Raw genomic sequence first — 14010 nt, 5'->3', positions numbered from 1 at the left:
TCTCATTGTGATTTTGATTTGCTTTTCCCGAATGGTTAGTGACGTTGAGCATCTTTTCATGTGTGTAGTCATCCACAGTTCCTCTTTGGAAAAATGTCTATTCAGTTCTTCTGCCTACTTTTTAATTCAATTGCTTGATTTTTTGATGTTGAGTTGTTTGAGTGTTTATATATGTTGGATATTAATCCTTTGTCAGTCATATCATCTGTAAATATTTTCTCCCATTTAATAGATTTTCTTTTTTGTTTTATCCATGTTTTTCTTTGATGTATGATGTATAACCAGTTGCTTAGGTTTTTTAAGCCCTGGTCTCCCCCTCTGTAAAATAGGACTGCTGATCTCCACCTCAAAGAGCATACGTGGAGATTCAGTGAGATAACAAAGGCAGGGAACCCAGGAGACTGTGCTTGGTGCAAAGCCTGCCCTGAGAAAATGTCAGCTGCCTAGGCCCTTTTGATTGCAGTGCAACAGGGAGGGAATCTCATGAGGGGCCAGGCCATGGTCTGTCCAGTCTAAAGCTGGGGCTGGCAGTTGTAGAGAAGCTCAGTCCACGCTTTGACAGACCTCAACACACAGCTTGGCCTTTCTCTTTGGAGGAACCACACCCAAGAGCGGGGGAGTAATGGGGTCACCATGACCCAGGACAGAGCACATTATAAAGTCAACATGAGCTGTGTGCCCCTCCCTGCCAGGACACAGAGTCACACTGGCAAAACCAACAGTCTTTTAACCAGGATCTAACCAAGAACCAGGAGGGGACTCTAAGAGGTCTGGAGGTGATCACCATTCTGATCTGCTCTCTGTGAACTCTCTGGGGGCTCTTCTCCCATTTGGAGGAGGCAGATTGCAGATTGTATCAGAGGAAAAAGCATAGGGCAGACCTGTGTTAGAATCCTGGCCTTTCTAACTACTAATTGTGTTGTCTTGGATGAGCTTCTTCACGTCTCTGAGCCTCAGTCTCCTCATCTGTAAAATGGGTATATGAATCTCTACCTCCCAAGATGCCTTGAAGGTCAAATGGGTTAGTGCAGGAGTTCAGTTCAGTTCAGCTCAGTCACTCAGTCGTGTCCGACTCTTTGCGACCCCATGAATCGCAGCACGCCAGGCCTCCCTGTCTATCACCAACTCCTGGAGTTTACTCAGACTCATGTCCATCGAGTTGATGATGCCATCCAGCCATCTCATCCTCTGTCGTCCCCTTCTCCTCCTGTCCCCAATCCCTCCCAACATCAGGGTATTTTCCAATGAGTCAACTCTTCACATGAGGTGGCCAAAGTATTGGAGTTTCAGCTTCAGCATCAGTCCTTTCAATGAACACCCAGGACTGATCTCCTTTAGGATGGACTGTAAATATTAATTATCTTCATTGTGCATAACTCTTCCCCAAAGTCCAGGGCTGAGCCTGCCTACAGAGCACCCGTACCCCACTGTGGCCCCAAGACTGCAGCTCATTCCAGCAGCAACTGCAATGTCCACTGGGAAGGGTGGCCTTGTCCTGGGCAGGCAGAGTACTGTCCCAGGAGATAGTCTGGGTTCCAAGAGCTTCATTCCCAGCTCTCTCTGTAGACCCAGTATGGGAAGGCAGTCAGGCAGGCCCTGGTAAACCTGGTCTCTAACAAAGAAAATGTAAACTGCATCTTCCAAGAAAAAATGCCATCATTAGACAAAATCTCCCTTTCTATTTTGGTGTCAACAAGTTAGGAACAGCAGGCTCTTGGCCCAAGAAAACTATGCCTGTGCTGCTGCTCCTTTATCACAATTCATCTTTCAGCAAATAATTACTCTCCCTCCAGGCACCGTCATCTCAACGTTCTAATTATACTATTGTTGGGTTTGATGTCAACTGAACAATAAATCAAAAGTGGAGCAGAATGTATGATGGAAAAACATACTGGGGAGCAAGGTGTGAGGAGCACAGGCATATGGGAAGGGCACAGAGTGGGGGCTTGTTCTCTCTTTTTCTAAGCTTTGCTTCAGAACAAGTTTCCCTTTTCTCTGTTAATTCTGTTAATTTCAGGATCCTGATCTGGGCTATGGAGGTAACTGCATTTGTAATCATTTCCCTCCAAGGGGCCTTGAGAGAATTTAATTAATCAATGACCTTAAAATACTGGCAAATATATGGCTAACCAGCAATTTCTCATAAACTTTTTCCTTAGTGGCAATTGGCTGCCTTCTCTGTGAGAATTTTTGTTGCATTCAAAAGCCAAGGTCCCCATTAGAGAAAGAAAGAGGGCACTGTTTATTTTAGTATTTTATTTTATTTCATTCCATTCCGTTTTATTTTATTTTATGTTACTGAGGGAGGGGAGGTGGGTGATTCTGGAAGGATAAGGGTGGGGCCTGAATCCTTGGGGCATGGAGGGCAGCCCTCATCTCAGTGCCATCCATATGTTCATTTCCATGTTCTGCCATCCTGGCCACGGCTCTCACATCGTAGCACTCGTTCTGACCTGTCACAGCACCACAGTCCGTGGCAGAAGCCTTGGGAGGTGCAGACGGTATGCAGATTGCAGAGTGCCCAGCTATGCATATCTCAGTGTGTTTTCTCTGACTAAATTTTTCTAAATCCAAGTCTATGTGTGCACTGGACCAAAGTCCAATATGAGTCAATATTCTCGATTTAGTTTAAAAAATATGACTTGACACCTACTGGGTACCATGCCCTGTCCTAGGTGCAGGGGATGAACATAGACGAAGACCTAGCCCTGGCCTCAAGGAATTCCTCTGAAATGGGAGAGACAGATATGAAAATAGGTAATCATGATATAAGTGGATGAGTGCTATAGTTGGGGTGTGTAAAGGGTATTTATCAAGAGTAGTAACTGACTGAGAATCAGCCAAGGGTACCAAATTGACCCTCTATCCTTTAGCCCCAGAAAACAAGGTGTCTCAATATACCAGTAATAGCATTTCTCCTTTTTAAACCTACAGTCTATTGAACTATTATTATGGACTAGATACTGTGCTAATCACTTTTCTGTTGGTTTATTTAATCCTTCCAAAAACCCCATGGGGTAATAAAAAATAAGAAAATGACTCAATATCATGTCATTAGGGGATTGCGAATTAAAACAACAGTAAGATATCACAACACGCCTACTAGAATAGCCAAACTCCAGGATGCTGACAACATCAAATGCTAATGAGGATATGGAGCAATAGGAACTCTTATTCATTGCTGGTGGGAATGAAAAATGGGACAGTCACTTTGGAAGGCAATTTGGTGATTTTTTTTTTTTTTACAAGGGTAAACATGCTCTTACTATAAAATCCAGCAATTGCACTTCTTGATATTTACTCAAATGAGTTGAAAACTTATGTCCTGACAAAAATCTACATGTGGTGGTTTATCACAGCTTTCTTCATAATTGCCCAAACCTGAAAGTGACCAAAATGCCCTTCAGTAGGTGAATGGATAAATAAACTGTGGTACATTCAGACAATGGAATACTATTCAGCACTAAAAGAGATGAGTTATCAAGTCATGAAAAGACATGAGGATCTTAAAATGTTTTTCTTATAAAATGAAAGAAGCTAATCTGAAAAGGTTATATACTGTAGGATTCCTACCCTATGACCTTCTGGAAAAGGCAAAACTATGAAAACAGGAAGAGGATTAGTGGTTGTTGGCAGGGATTGGGGGAAGAGGAATAAGCAGAGCACAGAGGGTTTTTAGGGCAGTGAAACTACTCTGTATGACACTGTAATTGTGGATACATTATTTGACCAGACATGTAGAATGTGTGACACCAAGAGTGACGTGTAAGGTAAACCATGGACTGTTAGTGGTGATGATGTATCAGTGCAGGTTCATGGATTGTAGCAAACGTCCCACTATAGTGCGGGAATGTCCACTGTTGGGAAGGGTGCTGCATGTGGAGAGGCGGGAGGTGTATGTACAGAAAACCTCTGTATTTTCTATTCAGGTTTGCTCTGAACCTAAAACTGCTCTAGAAAAATATAAAGTTTATTGAAAACAGGAAGATGGTTGCCATTCATGTGTACTGAGCTGTCTGTGTCCTGGGCAGTGGGTTATGGGCTTTGGACTTGCTCTAGGGGCTGTGGTCACCATCTCCTTACACTAGAGAGCAGTTAACACTTTCAAGGACTAAGGAAGGAATTCGTCCAAGTTCTCCAGGAGGAGCCAAATCCAGTCTTCTGACTCAGAACCCAGGCCATTGAACCCTGTGCGGGACTCTTTATTTCAAAGTCCAGACATGGCCATAATCTCATATTTGGTACAGTCTGTGGCCGGTCCATACACCACTGGCAGAACTACATTTAGTTTCACATGTTCATTCATTCATTCAGTCATCGCTTTGGTGGACAGGTGTCTGGCTCCCCTTGTCAGGGGCCCAACATTGTGCAATATTATATTCCTTTTCACTGTCCTGAGAAGCAGGAAGACTGAAATACCTGTTCGGCTCCCCCTGGCTCTGGCCTCAAGGATTAGATGTGAAGCACTGGCATTGTAACCAGCCAGCATAATGACTGACCCCTTCCTTACACATGCCTTATTGGATCATTTGAATGTGTGGCAAAGTCCCCTTAATGAAATGGCCTGCTGCCAAAGAATACCAGGAAATTAATATATATATAACGTATGAAGCAGTGCCTGGCACAGTTGCAAACCAATGAACCATCAATTCTAAATGAAGTTGCACATTTGCCCCGAAGGCCTGGTCTCAGGCTGAGCCAAGACGAGGTTGGGGGAGGAAGCAGGATAGAGGAAATTCTTCCCCTCTACCCCAGTAGCCAATCTTTTGGTCAGAATTTGCCAGATCAGGCTTTAATTCTCTCTTCATCTTGGCTGCAACCACCCAACTGGCACTAGGCCTGTGTGTGTAAAATCAATGTCGCCTGTGCAGACAGTTGAATGTATCAACAAGGCCAAGAAGTCAACTCTGAAGCCCACACGGGGCCTCATATGCCTTAGATAATTGTTTACAGTCACTCAGAGTGTCATCATCTCTCCCTCTCTCTTTATTATGGAGTGTTCGCGCCCCAGCATCAATATACCCAGATGGCTCAGGTTCAGATCGGCTCCCTCCCCTCCTAGCTGTGTGACCTGGGGAAAATGACTTAACCTCTCTGGGCCTCCATCTCCTCATTTGTAAAAATGCGAGAGTAACAATCCTCCTAGGGTCATGGTATGAATTCAGGAAAGTAATAAGGTGGCTGAATTATTCTACTGGGAAGAAACAGGGGAAGTGCCTATATTTTTGCTCCTGAGGGCCCCAGAAGAGAGGATGGAAGGCTGGACTTGCAGTAGCTGCATGGGTGGGAGCTGTGACGTAGCCTGGTGTCCTGGTCGTAGACCTGAGTTAACTTTGGAGCACATTGGAAAGAATTCACAGTTGTTTTACATGCAACTCTAATGAGTTCCAGAAGGAAGGACCATGGCTGTTTATCTTCCTTTCTCCAAATCCTAGTGCAGGTTCCTTTGCAGTGTAGATGCTCAATAGATACCTGCAGTCAAATGGAATTCAGTTCTAGACTTTAGTTTCCCTGTGGCATGGACGATGTCAGGTCCATCATTATAACCTTGCAGGTCTTTGCACCCAGCAGAGACCAGCGTATGCTTGTTTGCTTGTTGAATGAATGAAAGAATCAGTCAATATTGCTCACCTTCTGTGAGATGGATGTCATGACCTTCAGGGACACAATGGGTATAAGAATGCAAGTTAATAGCACATTGAACCCTAGAGAGAAATCATTTACATTGGTATTTGACTCATTTGTTATTGTTGCTTAGTCGATAAATTGTTTCTGACCCCTTGGACTGTAGCCCACCAGACTCCTCTGTCCAAGGGATTTCCCAGGCAAGCATACTGGAGTGGGTTACCAATTCCTTCTCCAGGGAATCCTACTGACCCAAGGATTGAGCCCACCTCTCCTGCATTGCAGGCAGATTCTTCACCGCTGAGCCTATTTCCCACAATCAGGTGGTGTTCTATCTAATAGCATAAAGAGGAGGGAGTGAAGTTGAGTCATTGAACATGTGTGGGTCCACCTTTAGGCTCTCCACTTCACAGGATCCCTAACTTTCAAGTGACTTGGTTTCCTCACCTGCAAAGCAGGGATAATAATAGTTATTTCAGAGGATTTATCTGAGGATTAAATAAGGTTTAATTTAAATAATTTAGATTTAATTTAAATAATTAAATTAAATCTTAGGGCACACAAAGCACTTTTATATGCCAGGTGCATTTACTAAGAGTTCCTGGGCTGGTACTGGGGCACAAAGATAGCCAAACACTGGCCACTGCTCAGAGACTCAATGTGTGGGGAGGGAGGCGGATGAAAGGCTAATTCTCACACCAGCCAAGATGAAGGGCTGTCTGTGTCCCACCCTTGGACCCTGGAACTTGATAGGAACATTTTATGAAAAATTTTATGGAAAATATATTACTATATTTTATACTTATTTTCTGATATCAGGGAAAATAAAAAATAAGGAAAACATTTCTCTTAGCAAAAAAAAAAAAGGTTGTGTATCTTGCAAAAGATTCATACAGGACTGGGGAAATAGAAAATACTAGCAACCTTGCGATTGGGACATCGTATGTAAACAGGACGTCTGCAACAGGCTTCGCAGGGTGGCTTGGAAATGAACAGGTGGAGAAGGGGGCAGTGGGTGGGGGAAGGGAGAGCTGCTGAGACATGCAGGGAGGGGACTGTGGGTCGTCGGTGGAGAATGTCCTGTGTACCTGTGGCCGCACAGCTGCCAACCCCTCTGGAAAGATCCAGAAATCCCTGGGTTCAGATCCTGATTCTGCCACTCACAGACAAGGTGGGACGGGCCATTTCACGTTCTCTGAGCTACTTTCTTTCTGTGTCCCACAGGAACAGAAGTACCTCCTGCTGTGAGAGGGAAGAAAGAAAAACAAGGCAAACGTGTGACTGTATCCAGGGCAGGGTCTGACATGCAGCAAGTGGGAACTTGGTGTTAGAACCCGTTCCTCATTTTGTTTTTTGCCCGCATCTGCCCTGAGTCCCCAACAAGCAGAAATCTTCAAAATTCCCTTGCAGCTGGCTGAGCTGTGGAAAGTGGAGGGAGACACTGGGCAGGTGGTTGGGAAGGGTCATTTTACCCTTCTCCATACACTGGGCTTGAAGACCAGGGCTCTGGGATGAGGGTCATGTGTAAGGAGCCACGTAGGCTCATGCTTTCTGGAAGGCCTCCCTCACTTCCACACCCCAGCACGAGGCATGGTGTCCCCAGTCCGTGGAACAAAGGGAAGCCATTGACATCAAGGTTTCTATGCCCCCCAGATCCTTCATTTTCAGGATTCTCATGGTCCTCTTCCTCCCCCCATTCATCTCTTAGATCCTAGGCACCTCTCCACCCTGCCTCCCCTTGCCAAATCCTTCAGACATCACTGTCATGTGAACTAGGCAGGCCGCCAGCCGGTCAGTGCTTACACAATCCCTGGCGCCTACTTAAAGTGTCTGAGAGACTCACCACTCTGTCAGGACCTGGGGGTAGAGAGTCATTATCTCGCTCTCTTTCTTTCTTGTCTTTCTTTTTTTTTTTTTTTTGGCCTTGTAAAGACAAAGAATTGATATTTTCCCCTGAGTTCCCTTCTCCTCGTTCTTTAAAGGGAGAAATAGGGGACTTCCCTGGTGGTCCAGTGGTTAAGACTCTGTGCTTCTAATGCAGGGGGCATGCATTCAATCCCCGGCCACGGAACTAAGATGCTGTGTGGCCAAAATCAAAGAAAGAGGATAAACGAATCAAGAAGTTTCATATCATTCAGACCATAGTAGATTCCTAACATGACAAATGGGTCCCTTGGAAAGGATCCATCCAAGGGGGCTCCAAGGAGGCTAAGTGTTGGGTTGTATTCCCTGAACGAGTCCTGAATCATATATTTCGTGTAACTGGCTGGTTATGTAGTCAAAGATTCTTGGCAACCCTGAGTCCACCCAGGTTACAAACAGACTCTTTTCCAGACTAATATTTATTCCACCCCATATTGTCTTTGACAAAGGTGAACAGGACACTACTTGCCCTTCAACAATTTACATTCTAGTAACTTCTAAGAGTATAATTTCCCGAGTTCCGCAAACATGTGTGAGTGTGCAAGGGGAGGAGGAGAGAGGGGAGTCAAGTAGGGGAGGGGGTGGGGTTATTTAGGAAGCTCCTCCCACTCAGGTTTCTCAGGGTGCTGAACATGAAATGATCTGAGAGTGTGGGAAAGACCCACTCATCAGTCAGAATCAGGTTAGAACATATTTTCCCTTTTTAAATGATGGTGACATGTGGTAGGGAAAGTGTAACATCACATTTTTTCATAGATTTCTTAGTGTAGTTGACTTCTTGTGAAACTAGGACGCATTGAGCGTGAAAGTGGGTAATATTAACAAATATGTTGGGACAGTAAATACAAACCTGGGCTGTGCCAGGCAAGTGAGGACACACGATTACCCTGCTGATCTGGCATCTTCATACAGCTGGAATAAGGAATAGTCTTGCATGAAGTTGGAGCGGCTGTCACAAATCTCATGCACTAAAGTGTCGTCTTTGCAAGTGAGCTGTCAGCTCCTTCTTACACACGACTCACTTATTCTTCATCTTCTCCAGCAGCAAATCAGGAAGACGATGAAAGTTGTTGTACCCAAGCAGCCAGTAGTGACAAGTGGCAGCCTGAGACTGTTTTGTCCCCAGAAGCAAAATCTAGAGAGAAATTTTAGTGCTAAGCTCTATTCAGCTCAATAGCTCCTTATATTTCAAATGATGACTTTGCATCATCAAGAAAATATAAATTTACTCACCAGCCAATTGTGATCATCTTCATTGGGCTAGAAATGGGAAGTAAAGATGAATAAAACACAGTATCTGGCTTTAAGGAGCTTATAGCCTGGAGCTAGAAACGGATGTGAGAAAACCAAATAACAACAATGCAGCGGAACTGCTATTGAAAGCAAGTTCATGTGCCCAGCGTACAGTAAGGCGAAACAAATGCAGCTTCAGGGTCTCGAACAGGAAGAGGTTTATTACAGGGACACAGAAGGGCTCCCGCCACCCCCACCCAATCCTAAACTCCCTGAAGGCTTTTAGCAAAGTCTTTTTAAAGGCCAGGTGAGGGGGTGGGGGGGTCACAGAGTACGTGATCAGCTTATGCACAACTCTGTAATTGGTTGATGTTGACCTAACAGGGCAATGACACAGTGAACCTTGTCAATCTCTAGGCTCCAGGAGGCCTGGGGGCTATGTGTTCCTGGTCATCACGGTAGTTAGTATCTTTCATTTGCTGGGGAGTTTCCACATGTGTAAAACAACTCAGGAAAAATGCATCAGATATTATCTAGGTACTTCAGAGAGGACCTACAGCAGAGGATATGAGGGAAAGATTTGCCCCTAGAAGGCCCAATAGGGTAATGTTTGGTGATAAAATGTGTGTAGTCAGAGAGGTGTGGGTGGTGGGCATAGCAATGCAGGGAATGGAAAGCGGCTCATTTATTCTGCCTGACATGACTGAGGGCTTCTTAGAAGAGGTGCCAATGAAGCTGGGCTTTGAGGTATAGTTAGGCGTTCAGGAGCCAGAGAATGGACAGAAAGGCTTCCTGACCAGGATGAACAGCAAGGGGACCAAGCTGCTTGGGAAGCCTCAGGGCACTCAGGTTGGACCCAGCAGCACCAGCGGAAAGTCCTGTTTTTGAGACAAATTGATGGCACCTTATCGTGTGTCTGAAGGCTTAAAAATAATCAAGCTAACTGCCTATTAAAATACTTCTATTCAAAATATACAAAATGTGAATATATTTGATCAGAAATGTAGAGAAAATGGAAAAAGTTAAGCAATATGAATTATTTTCCTCTCTATATTTTATAAAATAAATTTTCTTCTAAAAATTCAAGTTAAAAAAGGAAAAACATAAAGTATAGTTGATAAAAGCAAATAAAAATGATTTTTAAAGCAGATTAAAAATATAATTTAAGTTTATGCAAGTTTAAAAAGTTTTTTTAATTTTACTGAAGTATAGTTGATTTACAATGTTGTATACACAAGTTTTAAAAGTTTCAGTAATACACACATAACATCAAATTTACCTTGTGAACTGTTTTTAAGGGTAGAGTTCAGTGGCATTAAGTACATTCACACTGTATAACCATTACCACCATCAATCCCCAGAATTTCCCTCATCTTGCAAAACGGAAGCTCTGTCCTCATTAAACAGTAACTCATCTGTCCTCTTCTTCAGCCCCTGGCAAGCACCTTCCTGCTTCTGTCTCTGTGAATCTGACCACTTTAGAGGGGCTTCCTGGGTAACTCAAAGGGCAAAGAGTCTGCCTGCAGTGCAGGAGACCTGGGTTCAATCCCTGGGTTGGTCAGATTCCTTGGAGGAGGGCGTGGCAACCCACTCCAGTATTCTTGCCTGGAGAATTCCATGGACAGAGGAGCCTGTGGGCTGCAGTCCATGGGGTCACAGAGAGATGAGCATGGCTGAGCGACTAACACACACAGGGGCCTCGTATAAGTGGAATCAAACAGTGTTTGTCCCTTTATGAGCGATATGTCAGTTAGCACAACATCCGAGTTCTTCATGCTATAGTTTGGGTCAGAATTTCCTTCCTTAAAAGGCACACATTCTAAATATTTTAAACATTTTTTTCAGAAATTTTTCAATGCTCGTTCAGCTACTAAAATAGTCAATAGCAAGCTCCAAATATGTTACACTGAGACCTCCATCTGTACAAATTCAGTGTCAAATCCACTGCTTAATATTGCAAAGTTCCCCAGACTTAAAGTGCTGCTGAGGCAAACTCAGAAAGTGAAGGAAGTCAGAAAGGAGAAACCTGGCGTTCTGTGAAGCCGTGCATTCATGCTCTCTGAGGAGAGAGCTGGAGTCCGTGAGTGAACTTGAGTCTTCTCTTGCCCGAGCTCGCCTGTGGCTCACTCTCTGCTCTCTGAGGTGGCTGCAGCTCCGCTGCTGACCGTGATAAAGCATGCAATCCTTCCCAGCACTCAAGCGCACCTGCCTTGTGTTGCAAGGACAGAAGGCAGAAGATGTGGAAGCATTTCCCAGGGGCCTGAATGGTGTTGGCGATGAAGGGACTGTTCAGGGGCCTGGATCGTGCTCTGCTCCCAGTCCGCAGGGACTGGAACACCGGGGTGATGTTTAGTTAAGGTGTTTCTGCGTGTGATTCTGACATATTGCAACCTCTGAAGTGCAGGGCCCAGAGCAGGTCGCACCCTAGCCTGGGTCTGAGGGCATCATTGTCCAGAAGCAACAAACTCTATCTTGGCAGCATTAGTAGGTGATTCCCCTCCTTCCTTCATCAGCCCCCTGTCAGCAATACCAGAGAAGCTTACAATCTAAGGAAAATTCTTAGACCGAGTGGGGATAATGAAATGTCTTGAGGACAGGCAACCTAGACGTCAGCTAGGTCTTGCTCTCTAAAAGCCAGATCTGCGTCTCCATTCCTTCCCTGCAAATAGGTTCGTCTATACCATTTTTGTACGTTCCATATACATGCGTTAGTGTATTATGTTTGTTTTTCTCTTTCTAACTTACTTCACTCTGTATAACAGGCTCAGAGAACAGACTGTGGGCACAGTGGGAGAAGAAAAGAGTGAGAGGAATGGAGGAAGTAGCATTGGTATACATACACTGCCGTGTGTAACACAGATATCGGGGAGAGGCTGTCCTAGTGCACAGGGAGCCCAGCCTGGCGCTCTCTGATGACCTGGAGCGGGAGATAAGAGGAGGGAGGAAGGCTCCAGAGGCAGGTGACGTATGTAGAAATATGGCTGATTGTGGCAGAAACCAACACGGCATTGTAAATCAGTTTTCTTCCAAGAATAAATATATAAATAAATAAAAGCCATATCAATTCTGTTCCAATTTCTCCCTCCCAGGGCCTATAGAAGTTCAAAGCTTCCTCTCCAAGGACTAATGTTTTCATCTCCACCTTCACCTCCTGGGCATTCATTTCCTTGGGTTTTTACCTCTTTGGGTGCTGTTTCCCATTTGGCACTATGTCCTTCCTAGCCAAAACTTTGAGTTTCTCCAAAAAACAAAAAAAGTGCAAACTTTCTTTTTTTTACTTTTCACAGACTTTTTCAAAAGTCATGAGACACTGAAATGTATGAACAAATTTGTTTGTTTATAGAGCAGGGAGAGCCAGCAGAGAAAATGCTAATATTATTAAAGTGCAAACAACTCCAAATGCAACGGTAGATTTCACAACTCTTAAAATGCCCTTTGGCGTATTGATTTATTTAAACACTGAGGGTGTTTCCGCGACCAGTGACCAGGGACCCATTGAGTCCCTGGTGTCCTCAGTGTAACTGACTTTGATTAGTCCTTCCCATTTTTTTCTTCTCTTATCCCTTCACCTCCCCCACTGGTAAAACAAATTCTTTCCTTGTCTTATGTAGAACAACTTGCTTCCTTTCCCACCCTTCCCACACCAACATTTACACAAATACATACACACACCCCTTTGGAACTTTGAGTCAGCTAACATTCTGACTCTGGATGTTTCAACTTCCCATAAAGAACTTACAAGTGTTTCTTCCAAACAAAGGCAGCTCCCTCTCTTAGAAGAATCATTAAGATAATGTCAATGTTAGGAATATAATATTTTACATTGAAGTATAGTTGATTTACAAAGTTTCAGATGTAAAGTGATTCTGCTATACATATATATATATATATATATTCTTTTTCATTTTCTTTTCTATTATTAGTTATTGCAAGATACTGAATACAGTCCTCTGTGCCCTACAGCATGTCTGTCATTTTTCTATTTTATATTTAGTAATGTATATCCCGAATTCCCAATTTATCCCCTCCCTGCCCCCCGCCATTTTCCTCTTTGGTAACATAAGTTTGCTTTCTATGTCTGTAAGTCTATGTTTGCATTCTATTTCTGTTTGTAAATAAGTTCATTTGTATCATATTTTAGTTCTCACATTTAAGTGATATTATATGGTATTTGTCTTTCTCTGACTTACTTCACTTAGTATGATAATTTCTAGGTCTCTTCATGCTGTTGCAGATGGCATTATTTCATTCTTTTTATGGCTGAGTAATAGTCCACTGTATACATGTTCCACATCTTTGTCCACTGATCTGTTGATGACCATTTAGGTTGCTTCCATTTCTTGGCTATTGTGAATAATGCTGCTATGCACATCAGGGTGCATGTATTCTGTCAAATTAGAGTTTTTTTTCTGGGTATAAACTCAGGAATGGGATTGGAGGCTCATGTGGTACTCTAGTTTTGTATAGAACCTCCATACTGTTCTCCATAGCAGCTGCACCAATTCACAAGGAATATAACTTTTTTTTCCTATCACATTGCAAAAAAGGATGGACAGAGATTTGTTTATTGCCTGAATGCTAGTGCTGGAGAAGACAAGAATTATATGGTGCTGGCTAGGAACTGCAAGCTTTGCTGACTGTTAACTGCTGCCACTGGCTTGTAGCTGAAATGGGACAGATGAGCATGAACGACAGAAGAATCCCTTTGGAGATGTCTCTACTCCTCCAAGCATGCAGGTTCCAAATTTAGACACACAAGAAACGATTGAAAATCAAATACACTTAGCTTTTGTCATTTATTTGGAATTACTTAAGAGTTGGAAATGAGTATCACAAGAGAATACAAATAACAAATTACCATGAACTTATCCTCGGGGGATCCTCCACCTCTACTAAAGGAACCAGGTGTTAATTTGCTGACTGTCAGAGCTAGAAGGGAGCAGCGGCATTATCTAGTCTAGTGACTGATTGTCAAAATTATTTGGCAAAAGAACTCTTTTTTTCAAAAAGACTTATTCAGATGCCTGATATGTTATTCAGATAAAAATGGAAATTCTCTAGCTGAAGCAAGAGTTAGAGACCCGAGACCTCATGCTTATGAATATGACCCCATATTTGGCCATCATCTTCCACCCCTGAGCCTCCCATGACCACAAGCCAGCTCAGCGAAGTCTAAGCTTACACAAAAGAAAAACTTACGGGACACGGTGTGCCAGGCTCTGGGAGCCC

Source organism: Cervus canadensis, chromosome 16, assembly GCF_019320065.1.
Source record: "Cervus canadensis isolate Bull #8, Minnesota chromosome 16, ASM1932006v1, whole genome shotgun sequence".
Taxonomy (NCBI): Eukaryota; Metazoa; Chordata; class Mammalia; order Artiodactyla; family Cervidae; genus Cervus; species Cervus canadensis.
The sequence above is the reverse complement of the archived record's forward strand: the minus strand, read 5'-3'. Positions refer to the sequence as shown.